This window comes from Mus caroli, chromosome 10 (assembly GCF_900094665.2).
Source record: "Mus caroli chromosome 10, CAROLI_EIJ_v1.1, whole genome shotgun sequence".
NCBI lineage: Eukaryota > Metazoa > Chordata > Mammalia > Rodentia > Muridae > Mus > Mus caroli.
This window is the reverse complement of record NC_034579.1, coordinates 10,158,246-10,169,454: the sequence shown is the minus strand read 5'-3', so window position 1 is coordinate 10,169,454 and position 11,209 is coordinate 10,158,246. Positions and strand designations below refer to the sequence as shown.

The following is an 11,209-nucleotide window of genomic DNA, read 5'->3' as shown; positions in this document are numbered from 1 at the left end:
GATGCCGGGGCTGGCATTGCTCTCAATGACAACTTTGTCAAGCTCATTTCCTGGTATGACAATGAATACGGCTACAGCAACAGGGTGGTGGACCTCATGGCCTACATGGTCTCCAAGGAGTAATAAACCCTGGACCACCCACCCCAGCAAGGACACTGAGAGCAAGAGAGAGGCCCTCAGTTGCTGAGGAGTCCCTATCCCAACTTGGCCCCTAACACTGAGCATCTCCCTTACAATTTCCACCTTAGACCCCCATAAAAGGAGGGATCTAGGGAGCCCTCCCTACTCTCTTGTATACCATCAATAAAGTTTGCTGCACCCAAAAAAAAACTCCAAAAAAATTAATTTTAAGTCAATAAACATTGTATATGTTTATCATGTTCATGTAATACTTTGAGAGATATATTTATGTCATACAAAGACTGAATAGAGTCAATGAACTTCTGCATTATTTCACATACCATTTTCACAGGAAGAACATTTAATATCTACTACTCTCAGCAATTTTCAAGAAGATAATTTCGCATATAACCAAAAGATTCTCCAACATATAACAAGGACACATGTTCCACTATGTTCATTGCAGCCTTATAAATAATAGCCAGAAGCTGGAAAGAACCCAGATGTCCTTCAACAGAGGAATGGATACAGAAAAATGTGGTACATTTACACAATGGAGTACTACACAGCTATTAAAAATAATGAATTCATGAAATTCTTAGGCAAATGGATGGAACTAGAAAATATCATCCTGAATCAGGTAACCCAATCACAAAAGAGTACACATGGTATGCACTCACTGATAAGTGGATATTAGCCCAAGATACAATTCACAGACCATATGAAACTCAAGAAGAAGAAAGGCAAAAGTGTGGGTGCTTTGGTCCTTTTTAGAAAGGGGAACAAAATATTCACGGGAGCAAATACGGAGACAAAATGTGGATCAGAGACTGAAGGAAAGGCCATCCAGAGATTGCCCCACCTGGGGATCCATCCCATATACAGTCACCAAACCCAAACACTATTGTGGATGCCAATAAGTGCATGTTGACAGGAGTGTGATAGAGCTGTCTCCTGAGAAGGTTTTTACCAGAACCTGACAGATACAGAGGTAGATGCTCACAGCCAACCACTGGACTGAGCACAGGTCCCCAACGGGGTCTCCAATGGAGGAGTTAGAGAAAGGACTGTTTGCAACTCCATAGGAAGGACAATAAAATCACAACCAGACCCTCCCAGAGCTCCCAGGGACTAAGCCACCAACCCAGTAGTACACATGGAGGGACCCATGGCTCCAGCCGCATTTGTAGCAGAGGATGGCCTTGTCAGGCATCAGTGGGGGGAGAGGCCCTTGGTCCTGTGAAGGCTCTATGCCCCAGTGAAGGGAAGTTCAAGGGCAGCAAGGCAGGAGTGGGTGGGGGAACACCCTCATAGAAGCAGGAGAGGGAGGATGAGATAGGGAATTTCGGGGACTGGGGAAGGGGGGACCAGGAAAGGGGATAACATATGAAATGTAAATAAAGAAAATATCCGATAAAAAAAGAAAAGTAAAAATATGGTTCTTAATTCTAGTCAATGTTTTGTGTAATATGACTTTTTGAATGTATTCTTCCTAACTGAAGTTTTGTACTCCTTGGTCAGCATCTACTTGTGTTTCCTCTCTCTCCAGCACATGGAGCCTGGTAAACAGCATTATGCTTTCTGCTCCTAGGTGATCTGGAATTTGACTCCCATGTCAGTGCAATCCTATGTAACCCACTGTGCTGATTATCACTGATTGTCTGACAGGATATAGCATCACCTAGGGTAATCCTCTGGGCTCCCTGCAAGGATTAGAGTATGAACTAGAAAGACCAGCCCTGGGGGGTGGGGAGGAGGTTGAAGCATCACACTGGCCCTGGTCCTGCACTCCCTGTAGAGGAGGAAGCCAGCTACATGGAAGCACTCATTACTCTCTGCTTCTGGACTGGGGGTGCAACATTATGGGCTGCCTCCAGCTTCAGCGATCCTTACTTTTCTACCACCACAGATGGACTTAGGTTGTTTATGTCAGGATATTTTAGCACAACAAGAGAACAAATAACTAATACACCCAGAGTTTTTTAAATATAAGAATGTCTCCTGTTGGTGCTCGCTTCGGCAGTACATATACTAAAATTGGAATGATACAGAGAAGATTAGCATGGCCCCTGCGCAAGGATGACACGCAAATTAGTGAAGTGTTCCGTATTTTTAATTAAAAAAAAAAGAATGTCTCCTGTTGGATCACATAAGCAGGGTCCCAAATAATACAAAAACATATTTACATGATCAAAAAAAAAAATCAAAGACTTGTACTAACCAAAACTGTATTTTGATTTTTTTCTTTATTTATTTTTACATTATTTTCCATATTTTTTGCTGTAGAGTTTTTCTAAAATTTCAAAGAAATGTAATTATATGGACTTTTAAATTTGATATACCTTTATTGTATAACTACATATTAGTAACTATTATAAATATTTATTTTAAATTTTAATAGATTTAATAATTCCTATTCTTTGTAAAAGCTCCTCCTTATAATGACTGTGAACTTTTTCTATGAACCTATACATTCTGAATCATGAGATATTTCACACATTACATTCAGTGGCTGAATTATATTTGTGCAAATACTATATAACACTTATATAAATAAATAACACACTGTTGGGACATGAAACAGTTTAATAATAGAAATGACATGGATACTCTTATGATTTACTATGTATGCACATGTACAACAGGTGAAATATGCATATAATAAAATTTAAGTTTATTGTGACATATTCCTATATAGCCTCAAGAAAGTTTGTACACACACACACACACAAATACACACACTTTAAGTCTTGTTTCCCTATTCCTTTGTTGCAGCCATTGCAATTACATCAGACTACATGTAAAAAAGAACCTGAACATAGACAATTGTATGAGTAAGAGGTCTATCATGCTACACCAAGGTGAGGGGTCACTAGTCAACCTGTAGGCTGGTTGCTTACCTGTGTCTTCAGGGAGCCAGTTTTCCCACATTTGGCTTTCATGGTCTGTGTAAAAATGGCTGCTTCACACAAGTTACTATGTTATGACCGCTGGCTCAAAGAAGGAGAAAGGCCCCAAACTTCAATTAGAAAACTTGTGTATAAATCGTTATCCAGGGGTATCCACCAGCACTCCTTCCTTCCTCTGGACCAGTCCTTTCCTCCTACAGTGAGTGGCATTTTTTTCAGCCTTCTATATTCTACACTAGGAAGACACCGGGAAACGAACTTTTGAATATTTATATCCTTGTATGTAGCCCCTTTGGCTGTCAGTATATCTAGCTTCATGCTTTTGATGCGGAAGTTATTCTTCACTTCTCTGAAAGGCCAAATGCTCTATAAATGACTTAGAGTTTCTCTGCAATGGTTAGTTACTTATTCAATAATTTATTTACATCAGTAATATCTCAAGGACATTTGCTTTATGCTTTGGGTTACAATCTAATACTATTTATTTTCTTGTTCAAGTTGTTCCACGTTTGATCATCCAGGGGTCTTTGTGCTGGCCTCTGTGTCTTTTTAATAAACTCCGATCTTTATTTTATTTTCTTGTGCATTTCCTAATTTTATAACACTGTAGGATGTTCCGGGATCTCCATTTTATCTCCTGACTTTGTGCTAAAATAAGACATTTCACCAGGAATCACTCGTGATGATTATTTTTAAATCAGAATAATAATGTAAATGAAGGTTTTAGTGCGCTGTACCTTCTGATCAGAGATCTATTTTCCTCCATGTTAATCCAAGACTTATTGCTACTAGAACGTGTAAATAATTTGTTAAAAACTTCATAGACACATACAAAATATCTGAACTCAAGGCTGCCCTTTGGGTCTTACATTCATTAAGACAAATAAAGTTTTCCTTAAGCATATAACTGATTTTCTTTAATAGAAATAGGAAGGACAAGGTGGTCCTCAGATTTTTTTAAAAACAAGAATCACTTCATTATAATGAATGCACAAATAAGAACATCACACTGCTGTAGAGAAAGTATATTGTGTATTATATGGATGCATCACCTATCAACTAAAACGCCTATGGCCTTTGGGTTAGACAGCAAATAGAAGGTGGGACATCTAGGAGGAAAAGGAATTCTGGGATATAGCCAGGTGCAGGAAGATCCACCCAGGAAGATGTGAGGAGATGGAGACAGATACGTGGTACCTGAGCACAGGTAACCAGCCACATTGTACAATGTAGATTAAAGTAAATAGGTTCTCTATGTAATGATATAGTCAGAGAAGAGGCTAGCTATGGACAACATATCTGTAAACATATTTTGAATCTGAGTCATTTCTGGAAGCATGGGGCTGGGAGGAGGAACCAGACCTAACTTGAACACACTGCTAAAGGAGCCACTCCAATATTTGCCCAGTCCTAAACTCTATACATCTCAATGAAATCCTAGACCTTTAGCACAGCCATTCTGGAAGGTGCACACTCCTGGTGTCTAGCACCTGAAATCTTAGCCTCTGTGAACCATAGAGGAGAAGGTCCAGCTTCTTCCAACCCACTTTTATTCCAGCTTCTCTTCTCTAGGGAACAACCCCAAGAGCCAGATTCAGTAAAATGAATTTTGTACCGCAAAGTCGAGGTTCATCCGAATGTCTGCAGCTCTATGCCACTCCTTTCTGATGCTGCTCAGGAATCACTGCAGCGGAGAGGGCAGAAAGGAGTTTGCCGTGAGACAGTGTCTCCTAGCAGTGTCAAAATGTATAGCCAAGAAGTATATATGATTGCCTAAACATGACCTGAGCAAAGGGAAATATATAGACATGCTACAGAGGAAATTCAGGAGGCCTCAGCTCTTGTGAACTACGCGTAACTAAGGCATTCTGAGAGCAGATAAATAGTCTTCTTCAAGGAAGAACACACCATTTAGCTATCCAGTGCCAAATGGTCAGCTCTGAAAACATACACACAAATTATTTTATACAGACAGAACATGTTAGGTCTAGGGATATTTATGTGTACACACACATATTTGCATGTAAATGACAATTAATGCGAAAAGAGGTCATGCATTTTTGGAAGAGATCAAGGAGAGGAATATAGGAAGATTTGGCCAGGGAAAACAGAAGGAAGAAATGTTGTAACTACATCATAACCTTAAAAAAAGAATTGGAGAATCAGAGAGAGCAAATTTATCTGTGAAAACTTGTACTCGTGTTTGTGCAGGTATTCTAAAAATATTGCACAATGATGGGGACCATTAGAAGCTGAGATAAGCAAAGAACAAAGAGTTTGTGTAGTGGGGTGTGGTGGCTTGAACAGAATGGCTTTGGTCATTAGGCAGTGGCACTATTAGGGGGTATGTCTTTGTTGGGGTGGGTGTGGCTTTGCTGGAGGAAGCATGTGGTAGGAGTGAATGTTGAGGTTTCAAATGAGCAAGGCAGACCGAGTGTCTCTCTCTACCTGCTGCCTAGAGATCCAGATGTAGAACTCTCCATTCCTTCTTCAGCACCGTATCTGCTTGGATGCTTGCACACTTCCAGCAATGATGATAATTAGCTAAATCTCTGAACTGTAAGCTAGCCCCCAATTAAATGTTTGCTTTTATAAGAGTGGCTATGGTCATGGTGTCTCTTCATATTAATAGGAGCCCTAAGAGAGACAAGGAAGCCACATCGATTACTATGATAGTACACTCAGAGATCTGGGAGGTATGGCTCAGTGAGTGAAGCCACCTGTGGCCAAACTTGATGACCTGTAGTTCCTGGTGTACATGGAGTAGGAGAGAAGCGACTCAAGCAAGTTGTCATGTGACCTTTACAAACATGCTGTGGCACATGTATCACACACACATGCACACGTGCGCACGCGCATGCACACACACACACACACACACACACACACACACACGAGAGAGAGAGAGAGAGAGAGAGAGAGAGAGAGAGAGAGAGAGAGAGAATACAAAATTAAAAACAGCCAGTCTGAACAAATTCTTTGTAATTTACCATGTAACTAAGGTGTCCTGGTTGACTACCAATCAGACTTTGGCAATTGGGGGAAAATGTTTGTTCAGGTTTTTGTTTGTTGGTTTTTCTTTTTCTCTTTCTTTCTTTCTTTCTCTCTTTCTTTCTTTCTCTCTTTCTTTCTTTCTTTCTTTCTTTCTTTCTTTCTTTCTTTCTTTCTTTCTTTCTTTCTTTCTTTAACACAAGGACTTACTCTGTAGCCTAGGTTGGCCTGGAATTCATTCTGTGCCCAAGTGAACCTTGAACTTTCGACAATTCTCCTGCCTCCTTTGCTCAGCTCTGTGATTACAGGTATGAGTTCCTGTGTCCAGCATCAGATTTCTTTCAGTAAAATATCATCTAAGTGAATGAAAATGTAATTTTATATAGACAACGATTTTTTCCAAATGTTTTTTATCTGATTTTTAAATTTTATATTTTAATAGTTTGATGTCCAATTAAAGAAGCTGAAACAAATGGTTTACCTTGGACAAATTCAAGTGCTGTGACTTCTATAGGTTTAAGTATTCATATCCATGTTTAATACAGTATGGGATTTAACATGTATTTAAAATCACAAAATGGTCTCTCAATGTTCTTACCCTCCTTTCACTTAAAGACCGAGTGTACCTTTTTCATGAGCTGCTCATTGCTGAGGATTTAATGTGGAGAGTGTGGAGAGCTCACGGGGCCACATAGCAGGGAGAGAGGAACCCAGCCCCAGAAGCAGGATGCAGCCAGCCCTCCAGGAAAGCTGGCTGAAGTTCAAATGGTAACTCCCTGAGCTTATGCTCATGAGTGTTGATTCAGACAAACTTTACTATCCACACTTGAAGCAGAAACCAATATTCTAGACTCAGAGGGACCTAGTAAGCCTTGGGGTGGGGAATGGTCGCCTGTTCAGACTCTGCACTGAAGGGAGGTGTGGATAGGATGTAAGCATAGACTTCAAAGGTCAGTGAGAGACCTAAAACAAATGGAAAGCAAAGGGCCTGCCTCTCAGAGAAGACCTGGAACAGGGTTCCAAGGAAGACGCATGCTTCTATGCTCAGAGACAGCTGGGTCAGTTCAGGGGGAGCCTCTGGTATGGGATTAGTTTGACAAAGCACCAGATACCAAAGCTCCTGCCTGCTAGAGTCTGCTGCTTAAATCTAGCCTGACCCTGGGGTGTAAGAGTTCCTGGATATAGTATTGTGAGGGCCAACTGTGAAACTAGACATTACAGAGGCTCAAATAAGTGAAGTGTGAACTAAATTTAACATTATATCCTGGACGGGATCCTGAAACAGAAGAAGGCGTAGTCTGTGTGGTGACTAAGGATATTCAAATAAAACCTGGATTATCAGGCATCAATATCAGCTCATTAGTTGTTAGGAAAGTACCAGGGGCAAGATGTTAAAAACAGGTGGTACTAGGTGGACTATAGGAGTCTCTCTCTCTCTCTCTCTCTCTCTCTCTCTCTGTGTGTGTGTGTTTGTGTGTGTGTATGTAGACACATTCAGGTAGCATATCTAATCTTCCACTCACCACTATCTGGATCTACAGGGGCTGTCCAGTGAGCCCTGGGGATCTACCTGTCTTTTCATCTCCTGGGATTACAAATATGCAGAAGTATGCTTAGCTTTTTTTTAAAAAAAATGTGGGTCCCGGCATTCAAACTCGGCATTGAGTACTGAGCTGGTCAGTTTTTGTCAAGTTGACGCAAACTGGAGTCACTTTGGAAAGAAGGCACTTTAACTGAGAGATGTGTCATCAGATAGACCTGTGGGCATGCCTGTGAGGCATTTTCTTAGTCACTGGTGTGGGAGGGCTCAGCTCACTGTCAGTGGTGCCACCCCTGAGAGATTGGTCCTGGGTTTTATGAGAAAGCAAGATGAGATGTGCTAGTCCTGGGTAGCAAGCCAGTAAGCCATTGGTCTCCATGGTTCCTTCCTTCGGCTCAGTTTCTACCTCCAGGTTCCTGCCTCGACTTCTCTTACTGCAGAACTATAACCCCTAAGGCAAATAAACCCTTTCCTCCGCAAGCGTGTCTTGCTCAGTGTTTTCTCTCAACAAACAGACTAGGATACATATTGAGCACTCTACTCTCTGGATTCAGTTTGGCAGTCCCTTCGCGCACTTTTTAGTTTTAAATCCCAAGGCGATTTCTTTTTTGAACTACCTTTCCAACACTTCCTATTTATTTGATTTAAAGATGGTTATTGTAACGCTCCATACACTCTTTTCTCTAATGCTTTGGCAAACACACCACACATACACACACACACACAGAAACACAGACACAGACACAGACACACACACACACACACACACACACACACACACACACACACACAGACACGCGCTCATTGAATGTATCATGCCTTTTCAGCCCAAAGCTGGTTTACCTTCAAGTTCTTAGTCTGTAGAGACGGCTCGAACAGAAAGGTCATAGCTGAGCCACTTAGAAATGACAGAAGATTACTGCTTACACTTAAAGAGCTGAGATGGCCAAGATGAGGGTACCAGGGCAACCTCAGACTCAAATGGCACCCTTTTCATTCTTTTTCATGGAAGGAGTGAAAGGTCTGCCCCACGCATGAGAACACCACCCTTATGATTCAGCCACCTTTTACAGGTTCTATGTCCTAACATAACACTGGGCTTTAGGTGTTGAGAGTTTGGGAGAAGCGGGGAGATAAATATCTAGGCCACATCGTACTCTTGTTTCAAGAACAACATACTTTTACTTTCAATACAATAATATTAACTTGGAAAAATAAAATTAATGTGTATGCTGGATAGTGTTATGTCAACCCGCCACAAGAGTGAGTTATCTGAAAGGAGGGAACCTTAGTTGAGAAAACGCCTCCATAAGATCCAGCTGTAAGGAGTTTTCTTACTTGATGGGGGAGGAGTCAGCCTATTGTAGGTGGTGCCACCCTAGGGCTGGTGGTTCCGAGTTGTATAAGAAGGCAGACTGAGCAGGTCATGAGGAGCAAGACAGTAAGCTGCACCCCTTCATGGCCTCTGCATCAGCTCCTGTCCTGCTTCACTTCCTATCCTGACTTCCGTTGTGACAGAATACAAGGTGGAAGTGTGAGCCAAATCAACTCTTTCCTCGCCACCACGTTTCTTTAGGTCAGCGTGCTTCATCATAGCAGCAGTAACCCTAACTGAGACAATGTGAGAAAGGCAGGAAAATGGTAAGTTCTAATTTAAAAAAAAATTATGACCACTGAAAAAGATAGTGTGTTTCCCTCGCTTCTGTCTTTCTTCTCTCCTGTTCCTTTTCCTTTCCCTCCAGCCCCTTTTAATCTCTCTCTTCCTCTCTCTCTTCTTCTCTCTCTTCCTTTCTCTCTGCCCCCCCCCCTTGCACACATAAGAATATTGTATGTATTCTTTGCCAATTTCTTACATATACAATGGGTGGCTCAGGTTAGCCCTGCACTCATTGTATAGTCTTGACTGGCCTCAAATTGATGATAGTTCTTTTGCCTTAGACTCTCTTGTGCTAAGATTTCAAGCAAGAACAGGCATGCCTGGCTTTTCATTGTAATTTTAATAGATAAGTCCTATGCTTACATCTTTGCATTCTTCATATTCTGACATCAGTTATCAACTCCTCATGACACAGATGTGTGTATCAGCATACATGCATATGTGAATGTGTCTTCTTGTTATTACATTGGGTTGAACTTTGAAAATTCTATTCCGTGGCTATTAACATGATAGAGCTCTTCTCCTGTAGATGCCATCCAGTTCAAGTCCAGCTCTGATAAAGAAGTTGAGGGTCCAGGTATTGAGAGGGGGTCAAGCAGAGCCATGCAATTGCATGTCTTAGTAAATAGCAAACTGGGCTTAGATCCAGCAGCCCATTCCCAGCCAAATGCACATTTTACTGCCCAGTGTTGCCCCTACTCTATAAAAAAGTACTGTGTTTGCAGAGTTGCTTTGAAATTCCCCTTCCTATAAGGAGGAAGACTCTTTTGTGCCAACTGCTGTGTGCCTGGACTTTATCATCCATTGTCCCAGTAGGGTGTTGTGGCTCCTTTTATAGCTTTGCTTTATAACTTCTTTAAAAGGAAATGCTGAGCAAGATTCATGACTCTTCTACTCAGATAAAGAGCAGCCAGTTAATAATTTACTAAAAAACAAATTTCACAACCATATGGATTTTGCCCTATCAAATTCCATTTTCCAACTACATATATGCTAAAAATTTAAGAGTGTAAACAGCGGGTGTTTTTAAAAATCAGCTCTCCAAAGAGTTATAAAACAATAAAGGAAATGAAATATGTTAGCCTTGAAGGTGACGCGATGAAGACCTTTGGTCATAGGCATAGACAGACATACTTTCTTACTTATGTCTTACTTAGCTCATGTGGCAGGTCTCTTCCAGCAACCTTCTAATGAGGACATTTCAGCTTCTCTTGTGAATGTTCAATGTTCCTTGGGAACCACCCAAGTTTGTTCCAATACTCATTCCTTTCTGTCCAAGTTGATGCTCTGCCACACTGAAGTTGTGTTCCGGTGTTTTTAGATGCTTCCATTATCGTTTCCTTCTGCCTACACCATCAGCCCCAGTCTATGGCTATTTTTACCCATCAGTCTCTGGTGTCATCTCCCATGGCTTCTGGAACCATATAGTCAGTGGAACAATGAAAGTTTAGACACGACGAAAAATATCTTAATATTAATAAGGTAGAGGATTTCCAGGCCTGGGGTTCTGGATTTGTTGGTTTGCGGGGGGGGGGGGGTCAGGGGGGGCATTTTGCTATGCCTCTTGGGTCTTGTTTTGGGGACTTGGTGACTCTCTGGCGCCACACACTGGTATGTCAATCACTGACAAAATCCGCTCTACTTCCCATGAGTCTTTGCTGCAGATAATCTCCCAAACTTCAGAGGAGATGCAAGGATATGAGTCTCTAAGAAGCAGATCCTATTCTGACACATAGAACTAATCTAGGCCATTTTTCCCCTTCTCTTAGATGAATTTTTTTTAATGATCTGGTGATTAGTAATCGTTATAAATATCTTGTGCATTGACTGCAGAGCTGTTTATAGATTCTCAAATGATTTCTTGGTTGAGTTATTAAAATCTTTTGTAGCTTTACTTTGCTTATCTGACAAATTTTAGAGAGATGCTTAGATGGGCCAAGTGATAATCATTTAAAGGTCTATCTCCTGATACTTAGAATCTGAGCCTGTGGT

At 41.2% G+C, this 11,209-nt stretch overlaps 1 non-coding gene across 1 annotated transcript; it reads left to right on the top strand.

Annotated features, from left to right (window-relative positions):
- The first annotated feature begins 2,127 nt into the window (after positions 1-2,127).
- Positions 2,128-2,234, top strand: LOC115032281. Its single transcript, XR_003837921.1, has one exon. It is a non-coding gene; the product is annotated as a U6 spliceosomal RNA (small nuclear RNA).
- Positions 2,235-11,209: the final 8,975 nt, after the last annotated feature.